Here is a 15,448-nt window from a genome sequence, read left to right as displayed (position 1 = left end):
AGCCCCCAAAATCCACACAGACACAGACAACAGGGCAGCAGTATGGTCATTTGGTGATTACCAGAGGGGAAGGGGGTGGTGAGAGGCAGAAGAGGGTAAACATGGGGTAAATGGTGACGGACAGAGACTTGCCTTGGGGTAGTGAACATACAATAAAATACACAGATGAGACTTCTGCCAAGATGGAGGCATAGGTGGGAGACACGTGCTTCCTCACACAACCAAGTTTAGAGACAACTAAATAATAGCAACAGAAAACACAGCCAGAACACAGAAAATTGAACTTTTCAGAAGTCTGATAACAACAAATTCTTCAGCCTGACCGGTAAGAGGGGCGAAACCAGCAGCTGGCAGAGCGGGGTAGCACAGGAAAACTCGGTCAGACGGACTCAGGTGCGCAGAATCCAGGCGCAGGGTTGGACCTGGTGGGCAACTCAGCAAGCAATCGCGGGGAAACAGCGAGGGAGCAGGGCTGCGGGTTGACTGTGATCGCAAATTCGTGTGTGGATAGACAAGTGAGGGAGTGGGCAATTTGACGAGGGCCAGCAGCCCCAGCGGCAAGCGGCAGCGGAGGGCACTGGCATTTCCTCGCTCTAACCCCACCTCCACATACAGTGTCATAATCCAGCGACTTAAGTGGCCCTGCCCCAGTGAACAACCTAAGGCTCTGCTCCTCACCCAGCTGCTAGAAACAGCAGAGGGGGCCGCCATTTCCCTGCTCTGACCCCGCCTCCACATACAGACTCACAACCCAGCGACCTGGGAGTCCAAGGCTCGGCTCCTCATACTTAACGGGCGCGAACAGACCAAAAATGGCTCAAGAAGATCTCAAAGCCCCAGAGCCTATAAATCTAAGCGATGAAGAAATAGCAAAACTCTCAGACGCACAGTTTAAAACACTGGTGATCAGGATCCTCACAGAACTGGCTGATTATAGCCACAAATTAGACAAACATATGAAGGCGAAACTAATTAAAATGAATGGAATTGCACAGGAAACCAATAGCGATGAAAAGGAAACTGGGACTCAAATCAATGGAGTGGACCAGAAGAAAGCAAATAATGGCCAAACAGAAGAGAGTCAAGAAGCAAGAATTCAAAAAAATGAGGAGAGTCTTAGAAACCTCCAGGACATCTTTAAACGCACCAACATCCGAATTATAGGGGTACCAGAAGGGGGAAAGGCACAGCCACCAGTGGAAAACTTATTTGAACAAATAATAAAGGAGAATTTCCCCAATCTGGCAAAGGAAATAGACTTCCAGGAAATCCAGGAAGCTCAGAGAGTCCCAAAGAAGTTGGACCCAAGAAGAAACACACCAAGGCACATCATCATTACATTAGCCAAGATTAAAATGAAGGAGAGAATCCTAGAAGCAGCAAGAGATAAGGGGACAGTCACCTACAAAGGAGTCCCCATCAGACTGTCAGCTGATTTCTCCAAAGAGACCTTACAGGCAAGAAGGGGCTGGAAAGAGGTATTCCAAGTCATGAAATCCAAAGACCTACAACCAAGATTGATCTATCCAGCAAAACTTTCATTTAGAATGGAAGGACAGATAAAGTGCTTCTCAGATAAGATCAAATTCAAGGAGTTCATCATCACCAAGCCCTTATTATATGAAATGTTAAAGGGACTTATCTAAGAAAAAGAAGTTAAAAAAAAAAAAACATGAACAGTGAGAGGACAACAAACTCACAGTTATTAACAACCACACCTAAAACAAAAGCAAACTAAAAGGACAGCTAGATCAGGAGTGGAAACATAGAAATGAAGATCTCAAGGAAGGTTAGCAACAGGGGAGTGGGAGGAGTAGAAGGAGGGAGAAGGTACAGAAAATAAGTAGCATAGACAGTAGATAGAAAATAGATGGGGGGGGCAAGAACATGGGAAATATAGAATCTAAAGAACTTGAGACACATGGTCATAAACTAAAGGGGGAGTAATGGTGGGGACGGGGGGGTAGGGTGGAGGGGAATGAAGGGGGGAATAGAACAACTGTAACAGCATAGTCAATAAAAAATAAATTAAAAAAATTAAAACAATATATATAGGATGATATATTATAGAATTGAACACTTGAAATCTATGTAATTTTATAAACCAATATAACCCCACTAAATTCAGTAAAAATTGCTTTTCAAAAAGAGATTTTAAAGAAGAAATCCAACTGCAGTGTTCTCCTAGTTGGCCTCAAATAGGGACTGTCTAACTCCGACTCTCTGGCTATGCTGTAACATTCCCTTGTAAAGTCCTGGCTGTCTTCTATGATTGTCCTGCGGGGTCATTTTTTTCTTTTCTTTTCCTTTGAGGATGTTTTTGACAATCCTGTAGGATTGTTTGCTGCTTGGCTGGCTGTCCCAGCTAAGGGCCCCAGCTAGAGCCAATGCCCACTGCAATGTGTAATCACTGCAGATTATGTTATTGAAAAGAGGGCTTTGTGCATCATTATTTGCTGGCTTGGCCACTCTTCCAGCTGTTTGCATCTACCTTGAAACAAAGGCAGTGACAATAAGGCGTAAAGTTTGCACATTTTAGTTCATCATCTCCACAGAAGGTTTTCCAAACCAAGCCTATTTTATTTGTCCCTGCTCCACTGAGCCTCTCTCACCTCCTCACTCCTATTCATTTTTCTGAACAGCCACAGCACTTCTCCTTACATCTCCAATGACAGTTATTTCCAACCGCATAGTAAAACGGTTCGTCATGTTTGTCTCCTCTGCTCATTCATAAGCTCTTTGAGAACAGTCTCCATGTCTACTTCACCCCTGGAGCCTTCCCAGGGCCCCACACTGCCTTTATCACATGTGCAGGAGACACAGGGCCAAAGGATACACAATGTATCTGGTGCATCTTTGCAACCTGAGTGGGAGCAATTCTAATTCTTCACTTTCTGAAGCAGAATCTTGCGACTACCAAAGCAAGCAAATTAAAGCCCTCTGTAGGAATGGCCTAATGGAACAGTCTTAATTTATATTTCTTTGAATCTGTAGTATTAGAAGGACAAGTCCATATAATTTTTAAGATAGTTAATTTTTATGTCCTGAAAATAGTCAACAGTTGTGGCAGAAGCTATAAACTCCAAAGTTTTTTAGATTTACAAATAATCAATATTAAAAATGAAAATTGCATTTACCTAGAAACACTGCTTTAAAAAATCTGCTGGCAAGTCCCTTCACTCTTACATCAGATAGGGCATAAATATATTTTTTAAATATGTAGGATAAATGAAAATGTTCCTCTTCTTTAAAAGTTGAAATTTGATTTATAATTCAGATATACTTTGAATTGTCTTTCTGTGATACTTTCGTTATCTAGGTTTAAGTAAATATTTGATAGAATTAGTAAAGCCTGTTAAACTCATGAATTGTTTTCTGGGTAGTGGTATTGAGGCAATGATTTCTCTAAACTTAAAAAAAAAATAAAGCCAGAAAAATACTTGCTGGATGGCTTGATTACATGAATCAACAAATCTCCAAACACTGACATTCCCAACTAATGATAACATGGTGGTCTACCTTGCTATATTGAGAATGTGTCTATTTTCAAAAATCCAAAATTTCCTGATAATGAGTCACCACATGGTCAAGACAAGCACCTTGCAGACCTATGTGCTATTATATTTTTCCTTCTGCACGTCTCGTGTCCTTCCTTGTGTCATTTCTCCATCTCAGACTGCAAAAGTTGCTTGAGGGCTGAGGCCATACTGTCAATAGCTCACTATAATTGGAAGCAGTAGGTGCTTAAACACTCATTACCTGACAAGGAACATCACAATAAAAACCTCAGTTTGTAGGTCAGTGCTAATAAGGCCAAGGTCCTTGAACCATGGGTGGACATTGGCTCTGCTCCATGACACTAAGCCGAGTCTGTGCGGTTGCTCCCCTAGTTCGTGGGAGTGGAGGGGTGGTATGGACCATGAGGAGTATACGAATGCCCTGGTTCAAGTTCTCAACACAGCCAAGGTTCGGGAGACACAATTAAACATCATTAAACTCAGGTTGTGGTCAAGCAAAAGCAGATACAGTGAAGACAGGATTCACTGGTTTTCACCTCTGTTTCTTTCCCTAACACACCCAAGTGGGAGCCATGCTTCCACCAGGAACACAGACTCATGAGCCCTGATCATCAAACACTCTTATTAGGCAGATGAAGGGGGCTACCCATGTCGTTTGGTGGGGTGCATATTATATTTTCTTTTAAGAAAAGGACCCTAGTTGATAACGATCCTGACTCCTGAATTGAAATTCAGCCAAGTGTAGCAGAGCATATGAATCACTTCAGGATCTTATAAAAATAGTTTCTGATTCAGTGGCTCTGATGCAGGTCCAGAGATCTGCATTTGTAATAAGCTCACAAGTGATGCTAAAGCTGATGGACCCTTGGATCTCACTTTAAGTATCAAGATTCAAGAGTTTCTCAGGTTGGTATGTGCATAGAAATCCTGGACCCCAGGAGTCCAGATGGTCAGGAAAGGTTTGAAGAAACTGACAAACAGCAGCAAGATTGTTACCGAACAGAGGTCCGAGGGAGGGGGGATCCACCCAGGGATGCCAAAAACTGTTACAGAACAGGGGCCCCTCCCAAGGACAGAATACTAATATCTACTGGGCTCTTCTGTCCGCCACCAATTGGAAAGACATCTCTCAATGCCAGAGATTTGTGAAAAGAAACAAAATGTTTATTTAATGCTATTTAGGCCTAACGCCTCCACTAAAATATCAAAGTCCTTTAAGGTACACACCTACAACCACACAGCGTTCCCTTCTCCCACTGTCCCAACTCCGGGTACCGTAAATCAGGAAAAGAGCACACGTCTGTGTTTCAGGCCGCTGGCACCGTCAGCTGTGTCACTGTGCAGGATTACTAGTTAATCCAAAGTACTGTGGTACCCTCTCATGGTCCACTGGCAAGAGTTCTTTGTACCCAGTTCCAGTCAAAGTCTCTTCTGCTTTCCAGGCCACATGGCCAAAGGATGCATCCCAAAGCCACGTGGGTCTCTTCTACCAAAGCTGCAGGGGTTCGCACGCCACCGAAAGCATGTGGCTTTCTTCTTCACCTGGCTGCAGGGATCTCCATTCTGGCAAAGCTGTGTGGTTTTCTCTTTCACCTCATGTCCTGGAGCCCATCTTTTTCCAAGCTCTCACATAGACCTTCCCACTGAGGAGCGCAGCCCCGAGTTACATCCAGGTTAGAAGCCACTCCCTTCTCCCTGGCTCAAAACTTGGCCACAGCTATTTAACATATCTATGAAACCAGTTAAAGGTTATAGATATGTTAAATAATCATTGCAGAGGTTAGCTGCAAAACTGTTGCTATGCAAAACAGCTCTCAATGGCCCTGCTCCATTCCTCCCTTCCCCCGGGGTGGGGGTGGGGAGTTTAAGGACATCTTATATGTCTCTCCAATATTCCTATACACTTTGAATTCTTGACACCATTCCAAATCTTTTTTTTGCCCCCCCACCCCCGGCTGCACCCTGTATCAAGATCACCACATTTTCAAGAATCCAGAGATCAAACCCACTCACAATTACTCAGAAGGAAAGGTCAGAAGTAAAATTCAACAAAAGTGCTCTGAGTCAAATGCTCCTGTGTCTCCATTTCTCAGAGCAAACAAACAGGCAGGGAGAGTGGGAGACACAGGGCAGGGGCCTGATCTTGTGGGTGCTGACAGAGACAAGTTGCTGCAGCTGATGCTGAAGAGGCAGCTGTGGTGGCCCTGACAGAAGGCTGGAGGCTGACAGGAGGCAAGAAAGTCGCAGCTACTCAAATCTCAGATCCCTGCTGTAAGGCTAAGACCAGAATGACACAGCTATTGGCCCACAGTTGTCACATAAGTTACGAATCATTTTACACAAACGTTACTGGATATTTGGGACCTTGTGGACAGTCCTCTCCATCTCAGATACATTAAGTCATGACCCTCCGCTCCATTTGACTGTAGCAGGATGAAACAGCTCTGGGGTGATCCAAGGTGAAATAATATCCATTTTTCCTTTGCAGTTGAGGTCTCTTATGTAAAAGGTGGCAAGGCAGCTGAAACTGGGCGTATATAGTCATATCCACAGAAGTGCTGCAAATGAGGGTGAGTCAGCTGTGAGCTCAGTAAAGAGTAAATAGATAGGCAAATTTACATTCATATGTGGATTGATTTAGAGATTTGTCAAATATTTGCCAAACGAATTTTCCCTTGTCTAAGGAAGGCATAGTCCTAATATTTTTCTTTATAAAGGACTCATGTCATCAGTACATTTGATGAAAGTCTAACTATGAAATGCCTAAGCTGAAAATATACAATATATTAACACCTTCTGTATCTTTCCAGATAGCTCAGCTGACCCCTTCCTGGGCTAAGTACGATTAGCATGCAAATGAAACTGAGGTTCTTAGGTTAGTACTGTACCCAAGAGGCACTGATAGTCCCATCAGAATTAAGAGTGCAGCTGCGAAACCTCCCCAGAGAACACGCAGCAACATGACACTAGGCTTAGATGAACTTTCTTCTAACTGCAAACACATGGAAAGTTAGACCAAATGTAACAAAAATAAATAGTGTAGTATAATCTCAGCTTGCAGGAAAGATATAAGATTTCAGAGTCATAAGCAAGTTGGGAAGTCCAAGTCAAGGATATGAGCTGGAGCTGGGGCTGTGGTACCCAAAATTGTACTGTGATAATTTGGGCTTAAAAGGCCAAGCCTTCTGGCCCTGCTGGACCTTGGACCAGCAGAGATCTAGAGCTGAGCATCTGGCCCGCAAGGCTTCCCAGGTTTTGAAAACAGAACAGGAAAATCTCCACCACATTCAGGGAAGCTAAAACAAAGCTTAGTCTCTACCCTAAATAGACTTAAATTATTAAAGATGTTAAAACAGTAATAAAAAAGCCCTGACCAGTGTGGCTCAGTGGATTGAGCACCAGCCTGCAAAGCAAAGGGTCACCGGTTCTATTCTCAGTCTGGACACTTGTCTGAGTTGTAGGCCAGGTCCCTAGAAGGCACATGTCAGAGGCAACCACACATTGATGTTTATCTCCCTCTCTTTATCTTTCCCTTCCCTTCTCTCTAAAAATAGATAAATAAAATCTTTTTTAAGTAAAAAATAATAAATAAATGACGTTAAAAAAACATTAGTAAAAAGAAATTCTGAAGTGGTAAGTTGCCATTAACATCTTAAATTCAAACTGCTCCAGGAAGCAAAAAAATAAATTAGCCCTGGCTGGTGTAGCTCAGTGGATTGAGTGTGGGCCTGCAAACCAAAGGATTGAGGTTTGATTCCCAGTTCAGGGCACATGCCTGGGTTGCAGGCCAGTTCCCAGCAGGGACACAGGAGAGGCAACCCTACATTGATATTTCTCTCCCTCTCTCCTTCCCTTCCCCTCTAAAGATAAATGAATAAAATCTTTTAGAAAAATTAATTAGACTTTGTATGCCCTTGATACCCAAAGGATAACATAAACAATGCTAAAAGACAAACCACAGACCAAAACAGGATAAGTGAATACACATAAAATACAGTTAGTATTGAGAATATATAAAGGACTTATAAAAATCTGTTTAAAACATCAAAAAAATCCCATGGTAAATGAACAAAAGATACACATTGATATTTCATCAAAAATAACACGTCAAATCCAAAAAGTATATAAGAAGTTCCTCAACATAAATAATAATCACAAAAAGGTAAACTGTCTAATAACATGATGCTATTTCTTATCTATCAGGATGCCAAAAATTAAAAACTTTGATACCGATGGTGGATTAAGATATGAGGAAACTTTCATACACTGCTGGTGGAAGGGAACTTAGTAGCGATCTTCTGGGCAGCAAACTGGCAACACATAGTAATGGGAGAGATGCACGTGTCCTACAACCCAGGAACTGCACATCCAGATATTGACCTTGGAGGAAATGTAACGTGTGTGAGAGACAAGTAGGGTGTTCCCTGGAGAGATGTTTCTAAAAGAAGAAAGAGAAAGAGAGAGAGAAGGAGGGAGAGAGGGGGGAAGGAAGGAAGGAAGGAAGGAAGGAAGGAAGGAAGGAAGGAAGGAAGGAAGGAAGGAAGGAAGGAAGGAAGGAAGGAAGGAAGGAAGGAAGGAAGGAAGGAAAACCTAAATGTTCATAAAGAAGAAACAATTAATAAGTAAATGCTAGTATTTTCTATTTGCAGTCTTTTATTTCTTTCCCTTTAAAAAAATATCTGTTTAAATATATTATAAATAGTGTATTGCTCAATTGAAGGGTAGATTTTCATTTTTCTATGTTTTCTGTATCTTTGAAGTATGTTATAATTAGTTTTTAAATAAATGTATATTATAAAGTCTACCCAAAACTAAATGTATTATCAAAGGATGATATGTATCCCTAAGACATAGTTTTGCATACAACAGTGTTAGTTACATAAAATGTTTATATTATTAATGATTTCGGGCAGAATATACATATCTATAATATATACATGTATACGTACATACATGCACACAGGCCCAGAGGAATACAGAGAATTTTTAATAGTGTTAATGTTGGAAAGAAAGTAGAATGAGAGTCAAGATGAGATTTTTCCCTTTTATTCTACCTAATTCTGTGTGTTCACACATTTATGAACATGTATTCACATGCTATAGTATATTGATTGCATTGAGCCCCCAACTGAGTCCTGTTTCCACAGCCTCTGCCCTGTAACTTTGCAGTCTCCTTCCATCTGACTCACCAGCCTTGTAACTGGCTTTGCCCTATAGAATACAAAGGAAATGATAATTAGCCAAGTACAAGGTTAGATCTCAAGAGGCTAGCATACTTCTTAATTCCTCCCTTGCACAGTTGGGTTTACATTACTGGAGAACCCTTGATTTGCCCACTGACAGATGATAAAACAGGTAGAGGACAATCTAGTTATTCCAGCCAAGGTTTGTTATACTTGCAGTTCAGCAAGTCTGCGTACCTGACCCACAGTGACTGCAGATGCCTTGTTGAGACTAGAAGAAATGTCCAGTCGACCCATAAACTAATGAACCATAATAAACACATTGTTTTCAGCCACTGAGTTTTGGAGTAGCTTTGTTATGCCTTAAGAGTTAAATACATGCATTTACTATAGGTTAATTTTTTAACTCGGAAAAGGTCTACGTATTTTTAAATATTTTTTTATCCTCACCTGAAGACATTTTTCTCATTGCTTTTTAAAGAGGAAGGGAGGGAGAATCATTGATCAGTTGCCTACCATATCCACCCAGACAGGGGCTCAAATCCTCAACTCAGGTATGTGCCCCAAATGAGAATGAAACCCATAGCCCTTTGGATATGGGGCAATGCACCAACTAACAGCTACATCAGCCAGGAGAGGTCCATGCATTTATTTTTAAAAGTGATCTTCATACCTATATATGACATGTAACAACTCCAAGCCTCTATTACTAATGTCATCGTTATCAGAACTTGCCCTGTTTTATCCACACACTGTTCAGTTTCTCCTTTAGAACATAGTTATATCATCATCCATGAAGTGGGAGCCCCACCAGCCCACACTCAGGTGTGTCCTGGGCCTTTACATATACCCTTCATGAGCCTTCTCTAACCAATGATAAACAGGTAACAAATCACAAATTGTCCATTAAAAAGTGCTGCTTTTGGAAGAACAGTTCAAGCCAATATAAATACAGAAAGAAATCCAGTGTCTAACATTTCACTAAGTCTTTTCCAAACTAAAACAACTGGGACACGGAAGCACATCTTAGCAGACAACATTATTCTGCATCTCGACTTAGTTACAGATGGAGGGCTTAGTGTGGTAGAAGGGTATAAACCTGAGAATCCACAGGCTACATTCTGCCGCAAACTAGTGCTGTGACTTTGAGGAACTTACTCAAATTCTCCAGGCCTTTTTATTTCAATTTTTTAAATAAAATAAGGAGGCTGGATGACTTACCTCTCAGGTTCCTCCCACTGTGAACATTCTTTGATCCTATGAAAGTGAAACAAGCCTCAAGGCCTTCCTATCACAGAAGCAACCTTTCCATTCCACTTTCATCTCCAGTGATGGTGGGGTCCTTTCTCTCAGTCCAAATCACTCATCTGAAAGATTTGGACTGAAATGGGGATTACTGCCAAAAGCAAGCTAAAAGGTGGTTGCCGTTAGAAGCTCCTTAATTCCTGCTTGTTAAACTGGTTACATTATAAATGTCCACCAAGGAAGAGACTTCGGAAATAACGCTCAACATTTTCATCTCATAGATGAGGAAACTAAGTCCCTAAAAGTTCCTGTAATTTACTAAATGTCATATAGTGTCTTGATAGGCAAAGTAAATTGTAAGTTTGCGGGGGGCGGGGGGAATGGAGACAACTGTACTTGAACAACAATAAAAGCAAGATTTATCGAACACTGACTAGACACTGTGCTAGGCATTAAAAATGCCAAGAGTACTCATTGTGCATGAGTTTGTCCGCATTCCAGTGGAAGCAAAGGAGGGAAGAGTTGTCAAACCCCAACACCCCTGTTAAGTCAGAGGTACTGGGGGAAAGCTTCATGGAGCACAGGACTAGGGAAGAAAATTGAGCTGAATTTTGAAAAATAGGGAGTTTGCGAGGCATACAGGGCATGGGAGGTAAGGGCACAGAACACGGCACATGCAAAGGCATCTGAAACACATGTGTGTTAGGGAGACAGTAAGCAGCTGGGTAAGCTTGAACCTAGGATGCAGGTTAGGAAAGTCAGGAGACCTGAGAGAAGAAATTGATAGGAAAAGATAATGCCAAGGAGAAGAGCTTTGACTTTTGTCTGGAAAGATGAGGAATGAGCCACTTAAAAGACCATAAATCTAAATAATTCATCTTCAAAACCTCTGAAACTTTACCTGTGATTTTTACAGGCCATAGTCATGACAAAAGTGCCCGCTTTGGAACTGCAGCCGTAGAGGAAGGCTGGGGGCTTCTGTCGAGCCCTTTAGACCAAAATCATGGGTCTGAAGTTGAGGTTAATTCCCTCACTTTGTAATACCATAAAATGAGCACTGCAAGCAAAAAATATAAAAGCAAGGAATTAATTCCTTGAATTTAACTATATCTTTTCTAGGCAAGTACTTGGCAAATGACACATTTACAAAAATGTATGGTTGGTTGAGTTGATGATCCAGGTAATTCAAACACCCAGATTTACTGAGCTTTTTGTGGTTACTTTGTCCATCAATTTTCTTTCTCATTTGATTGGTCAGAGCTTACATTAAATAATATAATATTTGACCAAATAATCTAGTCAAACTTTCTGGTAGGAAGAATAATACTTTAGAAAAATATTTAAAATAAAATTTTATTTTTAAATGACTAATTCAGGTATATGCAGTGTGATACTATTTTGTTAAAAATATTTATAGAGGGTGTCAAAAGATATATACTTTGTACATAACCATAGAAAATTATGTGAAAGGACTTTTACTAAGATATTAGAAATTATTTTCTCTAATTAGTAAAATTATGGATAATATCCACTTTCTTTTTATGTATTTTTTTCTTTCCCTCTATTCCCCTGCCTATCTCCTTATTCTCTCATGCTCTCTTTCAGCATCACTTTGATATAAACAGCTATTAATTACTGTAAAATGCAAGTGTTTTTAATTATGTATATAAACTAAACCATCAAAAACTCCTGCTTAGCCCTGGCTGGTGTAGCTCAGTGGATTGAGCTCAGGCCTGTGAACCAAAGGATTACGGTTCAATTCCCAGTCAAGGCACATGCCTGGGTTGCAGGCCAGTTCCCAGCAGGGATGCACGAGAAGCAACCATACATTGATATTTCTCTCCCTCTCTCCTTCCCTTTCCCTCTGAAGATAAATAAATAAAATCTTTAAAAAAAAACTCCTGCCAGCCCTGGCTGGTGTAGCTCAGTGGATTGAGCACGGGCCTGCAAACCAGACAATCGCGGTTGGATTCGCAGTCAGGGCACATGCCTGGGTTGCAGGCCAGTTCCCTGCAGGCCAATTCCCAGCAGGGGACGCAGGAGAGGCGTTTGATGTTGTCCATCCTATCCCACATACATTGATGTTTCTCTCCCTCTCTCCTTCCCTTCCCCTCTAAAGATAAATAAATAAAATCTTTAAAAAAAGAAGTGCATTTAAAAAAAAAAACTCCTGCTTAGAGTATAAATTAATATAACAGTTAAGAGCAATTGGTAACAGAATAATCATCACTCCCAGTTATGGGCATACTATGGTCCATACCCTGTACTATCTCCCATTGTGCATCTTTAACCCTGTGAGGTAGACATTCTTTTTATTTCCATTCTACAGATAGAAATTGAGAAATGAGGGTGTTAAATAACATTACCAAGTTCTTACCACTAGCAAGTTGCAAAAGTCCAAAATGTTTGATGGTTTAAACCAATGATGACAGAGACTGCTATTGATCACCATGCTAGGACATGTCACAGACATATGCAGAGTCTTAGCTCCAATCATGTTAAGCTAGTACATTATTATGATCTACTTCTACTTTGTTCCACCTGGACTGATGTCAATGCAGCTTGTACATTTACCAGTTTGGTCCAGTTTGCTCCATCTTTAAGTGTTTTCTTTTAACTTTCCATTCTCCTTGTTATAACACAGGGTCTGGTACAAACAATGCCCCCTTTTTATTACAAAATCTTTTATTATAAAATCATAAGCTTGTGATTCTAAAACATAACAATATCACACTCAAGCATACCATGTGACATTTTATGTGAAACATTCAAATTAAAACTATACATTATTACACCCATATTATCACCCTACCAATCATACTCAAGCAGACATTACTTCTGGTGGACCCTGTATTAAACTCTCTTAGGCTGTTAACTATCATTCTCCTAGAGAATGACAGCTTTTCTTCTAGAGAAAGTGGTGCATGAGGAAGATATCATAATACAGCTACCCAATGGAGTATAACACAGCTGTAAAAAATATTAAGGGACACCTCTATAAACCGATATGAAAAGATTTCTAAGACATACTGTTAAGTGGAAAGGGCAAAGTGCAAAATAGCACCTATAGTATGGTACATTTTACATAAGAAAAAAGTGATTACAAGAATATATATGTGTAACTGCCCATTTGTACAAGAGAAATATGAGAAGGTTTAACCAGAAAGTAAAGAGATTAGTCATGTATAGGGGGTGGGTGTGAACAAGCTGGAAAGAAAGGAAGAGTGGATGTGGGATAGGATGGACAAGGATGAAGTGACCCTTGTCTGGGTACATTCTGCAAAGCTCTGGTCCTTAGAACTATAGTTATAGTTCATGTTTTCATGTACGCCCAAGCAATAAATAATGAAAACTAACTTGAATGAGGAGAAGGGAGGGATAACAAAATACAATACAAACATTAACCGATGAACCTAATTCTATCACAATGAATCACAGAACCACACTGAAGGGGTGGGGAATAATAAAACTAACCTAAATAACTATGAAAACAGTATCTTGACTGGAAATTGTAAACATAAAGATAAAACTATATAAATACTATAATTTAGTCAGTAAATGTTTTTCTTACAAGGATATGGATTCTGAATGCAATTCAGAAACTACTTGGGTATGCAATTTTGAAATTGATTATGTGTACACTAGAAGTAAACAAAAAAATAAATATATTGTAGAAAACAAAACCAGATTTCTTACTATTGGAGGAGAAGTTGCAGATAAAGATAGGAAGACAAAAATGAACACTGAACTAACAGTCTAAATGTGTGGTGATATATCTATATATCTATAGATATAGATATCTATATCTATCTATAGATATAGATATATAGATATGGAAATACAGATGTGCATAATGTGCTGGTGTGCATGCATAGTATTCTCCTAGCTCGGAGAAGGGCTCAGTGTAATGACACCTCAGTAGCAATAAGCACACCTAGTTCCAAGATCTCAATTTTTAAACACCACTCTCCAACAAAAGAAAGCTTGGAGAAGAGATTGAATCCTATGCCAGAGCAAGGAAAAGGTATATATATATATATTCCTGGAATGTAATGTAAAGTGAAAAATAAAAAAGTAGATAAGGGCTTATCAAGAGAGCATAGGCACTGATCTGAAGAAGCTCCTAATAACCAAAGCTGGAACAAGTTGAGCAAGAAATTACATAATATTAATATTGGATTATGATCCACAGAATAAGATAAATGTGCATGAGTCCATAGTCATGGATATAAATAATTGATTATCTAGATAGATGATATAGAAAGATAGCTATTCCTTGCTTTAAAATTCTAATTAATAATTGCTAGAGAAATAGAAAATTACCATAAAACAAACACCATAGTAACAATTGCTACAGAACTGAGATCCATTGACGTGTGCTCAAATTAGTGGGTGATAAAGTTTGAGATCAGGATTTGCATAGTCTCAAAGCGCTTCCCTGAAGATATCCATTAAAGACAAGGGAAAAACCCAGCAGAAAACATCTTAGCCAAGTGATCAAGGTCAACACTACCAGTAATAAAACATATTGGCACCATGAACTCCATGATATAATGCACTGAGAAGGAGACATTTCTGTTATATTCTTATTGAAAATGCATAACCTCAATCCAGTCATGGGAAAACACTAGGCAAACCCACACTGAGGCATATTTGACAAAATAACTGATCTGTACTCTTCAAAAATATCAAGATCATAAAAGTTAAAGAAAGGTGAAAAACTCTTACGGATTCCAAAGACCAAGGAGAAACAGCAACAAAATGCAATGTAGGATTCTGAATAGAGTTTCAGAAAACACCACATTAATGATACAACTGATAAGATCTGACTAAGGTCTTTAGTTATTGGTATCATGGCAATGTTAACTTCTTGGTTCTGATAATTGTACTATGGTTAAGATTTTAACAGGAGGAGGCTATGGTGGAATATATGGAAACCTTCTGTACTAGTCTTACAACTTTTCTGTGAGTCTAAAAGCAGTTCAAAGTCAAATGTTGTTTAAAAAACACTGTCTTTACTCCAACAGAATGGAAATGCTTTGAAAAAATAAATCTCTCTTGAGAGGAAAGACTAAATTTAGGGGGGGAAAGAAAGAAAGAAAAAAAAACCTACTCTGTTCTGAAAATAATACTAGGGAAACCCCATTTAGTTAAAAAATTGCACTTTTTGACAGTTGCAACTTAAGAATCTGTATCAATAATTTTGTCCCTTGTATTCAATACAAGTTTTAATTTTCTAGTTTCAGCAGAAAGGCATCTTTCCTTTTCCCAAAAAAGGGACTTCAAGTAGATTTTTGTCACCTCTTGTTTACAACTCCAACTGCAAAATGTCCCTAGTACATTTAAGTTTCAAACTAAAGGAACTCTATAGCTAAAATGGACAACGCAGACAGTTGATTTCACTTATGTCTGCTCAGGTTTTATATTTATTTGCTTTATCACGTCATGAAGAGAGGCTGGTTTTGTTTTTTTTTCTTCTCTCCTCCTCTGTCCACCTCTCCC

At 39.7% G+C, this 15,448-nt stretch overlaps 1 protein-coding gene across 6 annotated transcripts in view; it reads right to left on the bottom strand.

Moving 5' to 3' along the window:
* GRM8 (glutamate metabotropic receptor 8) overlaps positions 1-15,448 on the bottom strand; it is an 826,045-nt gene that overhangs the window by 491,959 nt on the left and 318,638 nt on the right. Inside the window, exon 1 of one of the 6 annotated variants that reach the window (XM_053657134.1) lies at positions 10,848-10,874. The exons of the other annotated variants lie outside the window; for them this stretch is intronic. The gene's annotated coding sequence lies outside the window, so the exon portion shown is untranslated. Of the gene's footprint in view, positions 1-10,847; positions 10,875-15,448 lie in introns of those variants that run through there. 6 annotated transcript variants of the gene reach the window in all.

This window comes from Artibeus jamaicensis, unplaced genomic scaffold, assembly GCF_021234435.1.
Source record: "Artibeus jamaicensis isolate MK-2021 breed Jamaican fruit bat unplaced genomic scaffold, CSHL_Jam_final scaffold_3307, whole genome shotgun sequence".
In the NCBI taxonomy this organism is placed as follows: Eukaryota; Metazoa; Chordata; class Mammalia; order Chiroptera; family Phyllostomidae; genus Artibeus; species Artibeus jamaicensis.
This window is presented reverse-complemented; position numbering and strand designations above follow the sequence as displayed.